This window comes from Phalacrocorax aristotelis, chromosome W (assembly GCF_949628215.1).
Source record: "Phalacrocorax aristotelis chromosome W, bGulAri2.1, whole genome shotgun sequence".
Classification (NCBI taxonomy): Eukaryota; Metazoa; Chordata; class Aves; order Suliformes; family Phalacrocoracidae; genus Phalacrocorax; species Phalacrocorax aristotelis.
The window spans coordinates 24142280-24150621 of NC_134310.1; positions in this window are offsets into that span (position 1 = coordinate 24142280).

An 8342-nucleotide genomic window follows, 5' to 3' on the forward strand; every position below is an offset into this window, starting at 1 on the left:
GTATTTTGCAAACATATATATGCTCTTAAAATAGCCCATTGTCATAATCTGATAAAATTACTAGAAAGCAAAAATTAACTGAGAAAATTAGACAGTAGAAAAATATGTGAGAGTGTCATCTTTTAAAAAGTTGATAAAACATTGGAAAGTGCTATAGTCTCATTTGCCTTCAGCTCAATTCTGATTAGTCAACCCCAATTCCAATTTCTAACAACAATGGCATTTTTTAGGCACCTATCACAATCTTGACTGTGTTGCAATCTCCTTTCTCTACCTCATCCTTGAAATTGTTTGGCCTTTTATTTACTTTGACCTGTGCTGCAAAAGTGAGGCTTTCCAGGTAGGGTGATGGAGTATACCTTGTGACGCTGGGTTATTTTCACAGTCTGTTGCCAAGCCTGAAACCACAAGCAGGAAAGGCAGGGCAGTGGTCTGCCACCTGGCCTGACTGTGAACCATGGTGCATGTGCCTATAGGTTTCTGTTTGCGTTGCCTCATATGTGATCCTTCTATTTCCTTCGTGTGACGATAACCACATCAATATTAGTAACCACAGCAAGAGCTGTGGTAGTCATTGGGGAAATTAGTAATGGGAAATGGGCTTGATTTATATCTCTCTAATTGTTTCATAAAAGAAGGCATAATGCCATTCCCACTTCATGAAAAGCAAGGCTTTGACCCTGCAAACAGCTGAGGTGATGTCCTTATCTTACTGAGATCAGTGGCAAACTTCATGCTGAATTCAAATCAAGAGCTCTCCTCTTTTAGCGCACTTCAGTTTACATGTCACAAGCATTCAAGCAGTTCCAGCAAAGTCAACAGGACTATTCTTAGTGTGTGAAGATTAGTTTAAAGGAATTAATTTTTAAGCCTGCTGGCATGAGAATTTGATTTGTGAAGAGGCCCCTGCCATGCACAGCATAACTATACCAGCTGGTTCTCCTGGTATACACAGAGTTTATACCAGCAAAAAAATGCTGCTACTAATACAGGTTGCTTTGCTTGTGTGGGGAATAATTAAACTACACTGATAAAACCATACATCTTCCTTTACTGATGAAGAAATCCTAGTATAAACATAGTCATTGTCATGAAGAACAAGAGGAAAGACAGAAGATATCGAGACTGGTACATTTGTGAAGCAGTATTTATAGCAATTTTTGTTGTAAACCATGTTGTTTGGTCTTCTGAAACCAAACTGTACTTGGATCTTCAGAAGTACGTAGAGCATAGAAGAAGGTGAGAGCATTAAAGTGGTCTAAATTTAACAGAAACAGCTTCTGAAACTAGGTAGGCTGAGCAGAACATGTCTATTGTAGAAAACTACTATAGGAGGTTATGATGACATTTAAGCTGGAAATTAATATAGAAAAGAAAGAAACAAAAGATATCTCCATACAAACAGTTCTCTTTTGTTAAACAAACTTGGAAAAGTAAGCCAAGATTTTTGCCACAGATGCTCACACATGTTTTTTGAAAGTCCTTTCAGTGAACCAAAGCAAAGGGTAACTCATGTGGAATTCAGACAACAGTTGAGATTTAAGAACAAAGCTAAGAATTACTGGTTTTGAATGACTGATGTACCTCTGGGTAATTTGATGAAGAGAAGAAAAACTCATTTAGCACTTTCATCCAAATCTAGTATTCTGAATACTATATGTAATTTAAGGTTCAGTTTGGTGTAGATCAGACTACAGACTGTGAGATAAGAGATATAGCTCATTCCATACTCAGAGACTGTCTATATCATTATATGAAAGCATTGAATAAATACAATGAAACAAAAAATGTATGGGAAATGTTGAGGTATAAGAAATAAAACCAGAAACATTTTACCTCCCACCAAATAGTAACCATCAATATTTAAATACAAGTCTTAGAACTCATTTTAATATGAAAAATGTATAATGAATTTAAAATTAAATTATTACTGCACAAACTTGGATGATGAGATGAAGGATGAGACCAAAAGTTAAAAATGTATTTTGGCAGGCACATGAAATGTCTTTGACTTTCATTTGTTCTAGGAGAAGAATACAAGATATTTATGCGAGTATATTATACACTCAGATCATTAAGCTAATATTTAAGAAAAATATGGAAACATATTTTATTCCTTCCTATTACACATTTTCGTGCCACTTCATGATGATCTACAAAATACTTGTACAAAAAACCCAGTCTGCCCAAGATACAATAATAGCAAGTGAATACCCACTGTTGTAAATTTCACAGAGCTCAAAATAATAACTGTTAATCACAAGGGACAATTTAGATGAAAAGGAACAAGTTGAAAGAATTATGAACCGAACATACAATACTAAATTACTATTTCTTCATAAGTTACTTCTTTATCCTATCCTTTTCTCTATAAAATTAAATTCTTGCATTTTCCCTAAAATGTACCTAGCTAACTTGTGAACTTAGAGCATGTTAATTTTGAAATAAGGAGACCAGATGACCAGCATGATGATAGGATCTTGCACATACTTAAATATGACCAGATCTCATTTTAACGCAGGTTCATTTCACAGCCAAATCTATTTGTGTTATCCCTTTTTCTTAAAAAAAAAAAATAATCTGTATTGACACCAACTTGACATTTTATTTCCCCCATTTTTTAATGACTTAAGTTAATTTAGAAACTTTTCACATCCAAGTAAAATGAACAAACGCAGTTTTGGAAAGATTTTCTGCAAGTTTTACCCACAACATACAAACTACCATGTTTCTTGAATGTATGCGTAGTTACTACAGAGGCTTACTTTAGGAAACTGGCCCAACACGTGTTGTTTCTCTACACAGACAGACCTGATGAAGGAACTGCATGTAGAAAAGTCTGTTAGTGTCTTCCCAGCTATATTAACTGATCTAATTAATAAAATAATCTCTCCCTACCCACCCCCCAAAAAAAGACACAAACCTATACCGCTTTTTAGATCTGTTTGCTAGAACCACTAGAAGCCTAGATATATGCATATATGCTATTGGATATATATGGGATATAACTCACAGTTCAAAGATCATCTGAGTTTTGTGACATGATCTCCAAGAAGAACTAGTCAAGGCTGATAGAGTAGGCTCAGCTTTTGCAGTTCCTTACCTTTATTACCAAGCAGCCTCAGAGAGAAAAACTGTATCACATATGACCAAAATAAGATTTACCTACAAGAATTTTCAAGACAGACTAAAACCAGCTTTCTGACTAGCAGAAAGTTCCATCTGTGTTTAAACCAGGCTGAAACGCCCCAGCAAAGGAGGTTAAATGCAAAAAATTGGAGTGAAATCTACCTCTCTCTCAGCTGCTCCTCTTTCTCTATTTTTCCCTTCATGGACAAAAACGGGCAGCAGAGATTTCTCCCATCTGTTGCATGCTTCTGTCATCTGAGTTTTTGCCAAAAAGAAAAACAACCAAACAAAAAAACCCACCCACCAAACAAAGCAATTACTGGTATGAAAGGCTGTGAATAGGGTCAAGTGCAAATGAAATATTTTCTCAGACTTGTCTTCCTGGAGCTATGTTATGCTCTTTTCCAGGTCCCTCTGAACAAACATCAGAGGCCCTCTTTTATTCATACAGAATTGGGAATTTAGAGATATGGTTCCTTACTACTGGACACCCACTCAACATGAGTGATGCTTATACTCTTATATAGCGCATTATTGCATGTTGCTATGAGAAACTCCTGGCATTTGTACTGAATCACAGGAAAAGACAAGAAAAGAAAATGCTCGGTTTTATCACTGATACACTTTAGAACCAGGTAAGTTTTACACCCACACCCACCTTGCAGCCCCCTGTCCAATACAACGCTGAGCACTAGTATTTCCAGAATCCTTGCTGCAACTTATACAACAGCTCTGGAACACACCTAATGACCTGTTGTGGTAGAGCTATGAGTTCATATTATTTTATCAAAGTGATCTGAATTATAATTTTAAAAAAACAAACCTTCCCTTTGATCTAAATCTGATAAAAGTTTTAAAGTGGCAAATTAACAGCAGAAGATTTATCTGTAAAATTGCACACAACTGAAAGACATAATCACGTTAAACAGTGTGCTGGTTTTGGCTGGGATAGAGGTAATTTTCTTCACTGTAGCTGATATAGTGCTGTGTTTTGGATTTGGTATGAGAATAGTGCTGATGGCACATTGATGTTTAGTTGCTGAGTGTCCCTAAGTAGTGCCTGTGCTGTCAAGGACTTTTCCAGCTCCACATGCTCTGCCAGGGGCATGAGAAGCCGGGATGGGAGGGGGCCCAGCCAAGGCAGCTGATCCAAACTGGCCAAAGGGATATTCCATACCATATGATGTCATGCCCAGTATATAAAGCTGGGGGAAGGAGGAGGAAGTGGGGGGACATTTGGAGTGATGGCGTGATGGAACCCTGCTTTCCCGGAGATGGCTGAACACCTGCCTGCCGATGGGAAGGAGTGAATGAATTCCTTGTTTGGCTTTGCTCGTGCAGCTTTTGCTTTTCCTTTTCATTATATTATTATTACTACTATTACTGTTTTGCTTTACCTGTTAAACTGCCTTTATCTCAACCCACAAATTTTCTCACTTTTACCCTTCCGATTCTCTCCCCCATCCCGCTGGGGGGTGTTGCTGTACGCTTCTATGGGAGAACTTATCTTGGGCCGCATATCTCCGGGACACAGGGCTCTACCCACCCTGGGGACAGTGATGCACAGACATCAATATGATGGATACAAAATGTCCGTTTATTTAACTGCGTCACATGCTTATATAGCTCTTGCGCTTCCTGTTCCTGCCACTCCTATGGGGAGGAGTCTATCTTTCCGTCACATCCCGTGATCTTCTGGTCGCCGATCCCTGTATTCCCCTACAGGGGGGGAGTGAGCGAGTGACTGTGTGGTGCTTAGTTGCCAGCTGGGGCTAAACCACAACAAACAGTTGAAAGACTGTAAAGTAAACTACTTCAGAAGTTAGGAAATAGCTAATTGCATTCAAATCAGGAAGAATTCCTATTGAGAAAATGTGTATAGTAGAAAATATCACAGAATCACAGGTTGGAAGGGACCTCAGGGATCATCTAGTCCAACCTTTCTAGGAAGAGCACAGTCTAGACAAGATGGCCCAGCACCCTGTCCAGACAACTCTTGAAAGTGTCTGATGTGGCTGAGTCAACCACTTCCCTGGGGAGATTATTCCAATGGTTGACGGTCCTCACTGTGAAAAATTTCCTTCTCATGTCCAATCAGAATCTCCCCAAGAGCAACTTGTGTCCAGTCACCCTTGTCCTCTCCATGTGACTCCTTGTAAAAAGGGAGTCTCCATCTTCTTTGTAGCTACCCCTTAAGTACTGGTACATGGTGATGAGATCCCCCCTAAGCCTCCTTTTCTCAAGGCCGAACAAATCCAGTTCTCCCAGCCTATCCTCATATGGCAGGCTTCCCAGTCCTTTGATCATCTTGGTGGCCCTTCTCTGGACCCCTTCCAGCCTGTCCACATCTTTTTTTGTACAGCGGGGACCAGAACTGTACACAGTACTCCAGGTGTGGCCTGACAAGCGCTGAGTAGAGTGGGATGATGACTTCTTTATCTCTGCTGGTGATGCCCTTTTTGATGCAACCCAGCATCCTGTTGGCCTTCTTGGCCGCAGCAGCCACTGTTCACTCATGTTGAGCTTCCTGTCCACCAGGACCCCCAGGTCCCTTTCCACAGAGCTGCTCTCCAGCCAGGTGGATCCCAGTCTGTGCTGCAATCCCGGATTATGTTTTCCCAGGTGCAAGACCTTACACTTGTCCTTGTTGAGCTTCATAAGGTTCTTGCTGGCCTACTCCTCCAGCCTATCCAGATCTCCCTGCAGAGCAGCTCTCCCTTCCGGAGTGTCTACTCCCCCACTCAGTTTGGTGTCATCTGCAAACTTCATCAGGCTACACTTGATGCTGTTATCCAGATCACTTATGAAGATGTTGAATAACGTTGGGCCCAATATCGATCCCTGAGGGACCCCACTTGTGACAGGCTGCCACTTTGAAAAAGAGCTATTTACCACCACCCTTTGGGTGCGGCCTGTCAGCCAATTCCCCACCCACTGCACAGACCACTTGTCTAGGCCATAATGCATTAATTTCTCCAGAAGGAGACTGTGGGGGACCGTATCAAAGGCCTTGGAGAAGTCCAGGTAGCCAATGTCCACCGCCCCATGTCAACCAGGCAAGTCACTTTGTCATAGAAGGCCACCAGATTTGTCAAGAACAATCTGCCCTTAGTGAAGCCATTTTGGCTTTTCCCAATCACGAGCTTCACTTGACTTGTGATGGCCCCCAGGAGGATTCATTCCATAACTTTCCCAGGGACTTAAGTAAGGCTGATGGGCCTATAGTTACCCAGCTCCTCCCTCGAGCCTTTCTTGTAGACGGGGTAACATTTGCCTTCCTCCAGTCCTCTGGGACATCCCCCGTTCTCGACGACTTCTCAAAGATTATGGAGAGTGGCCTTGCAATGATGTCAGCCAGCTCTCTCACCACCCTTGGGTGGATGTCATCAGGGCCCATCGATTTGTAGGGGTCAAGCTCCTGTAATAATTCATGTTCTAACTCTTCCTTAACTGATAGTGGGTCAGTGTTTGGATCAACCAGCAATTTTGTTCCCAAAGCCTGGGACCCGATAGTGTTGGTATAGACAGAGGTGAAGAAAGTGTTGAGGACCTCTGCCTTTTCAGCATCGATGGTGATTGACTCTCCTATTCTGTTTAACAGTGGGTCTTCCTTTTCTGCTTGTGGTTGACATACCTGAAGAAACCTTTCTTGTTATTTTTGACATCTATGGCCAGTTTCAATTCAAGCTGGGCTTTTGCTTTTCTAACTGCATCTCTGCTCGCTCTGGCAATGCCCTTGTAGCTCTTGACAGATAATATGTACTTCCCTGAATTGGAGATTCTTCCTGCTGTACTTTCTGTGCTATTATTATGTCAATTAGATGAACAGGTCTGTGTATGTGTTACACATTCTGTGTTCCTGGAAAGCTATTTTGCCTTACCAGAGCTGAGGCTTCAAGGGAACTGGGATAGGAAGTGGGTTTGTTCTATCTGGAGGGAACAAAACTGAAAAATGCTAAGGAGCATTAGTGGATTACAACAGCATTCCAGATCAAAGGTGGAAAGCATTAAATCTTCCTTAATTTTTGAGTATATGGAGTGTGCTCTGACATAGCCTGTCTGTCACTGATCATTTTTACCTGATAACTCCCTAATCTGTGTATACAACTTTGGAAGAAGGCAAAGATGGATCAGGGATCAGAGGATGAGGTACTACTGAAGCTGCTTGTGACTGTGACAAATTTCCAAAAAAAATGTGTTTCTGCAAAGCCTTGTGATTTTTATATTGTGAACATCTTACCCCTAGGTACATCAAGAACAGGTATGTCTACATCTTAGGCTGCTGTGTAGTTTGGAGGTACGCAAACAATTTATATATTGGAAGTAGACTGCATTCAGCAGTGCAGCACATGACACAAGTTAATTTACTCTGTTTCTCAGAGCAACAGATCCCAGCAGAATAAATTAAACAGTATAGAACTCCATTACTTAAGTAACTAAACTAGCTTGGGATCTCTGTACTGTCTGCAAACCCAATTTAGGACGCATCCAAGGAAACCATTCACTTCAGGATACAGCCTTTAGCCTCCTGAATTCTCAGGATGGGACACAGTCTGGGGCACTATTGCAACTGAGTGTCACTGTGACGCACACCACCCCTCCAGCAGATCAATATTCAATATAGCAAGTATGGCAGATGGTTCTTTGGCCAGAACCAGAAACACATAATTCCAAAGTTAAAAGCATGAGTCTTTATAGCCTGGGATCAAGCTGAAAACGGCCAGATTCCCACTTCACATGTACCGGGACAAAAAATACCACTAAAAAAGAAAAATGGAATAGATATTACTTTGTACATAAAATGTCTCAACTTTTAGATACAATATCCACTGCAAAGTAAATTTCACTTTCTCTGTTTAACCCACAGCAGGCAATCAACAACAGCAAGGTTTGAAGGCTTTGACATTTTGTTTCCTGCTTCGGACACTTAGGATGTAAGGTGTTAGCATAACGGCTAGCCCTCCTCCACACCAGCACCTAGGAAGGGGCTTAATACGGAGTGAAGAGCAGGTCACACAACCGGGTACCATTCGGTCGTGGGGTAACGTTTCCGCACAGCGGTCACAGACAAGCTGATCCAGACGGGCGCGGCGTGGCGCCGAAGCCGGGGGGGTGTCTGAGTTACCTGGGCTCCAGCCGGCCTCAGGGCCCCTGAGGAAGCACAGCGAGGGCCCCTGAGGAAGCACAGCGAGGGCCCCAGCCACTCCCGCTGG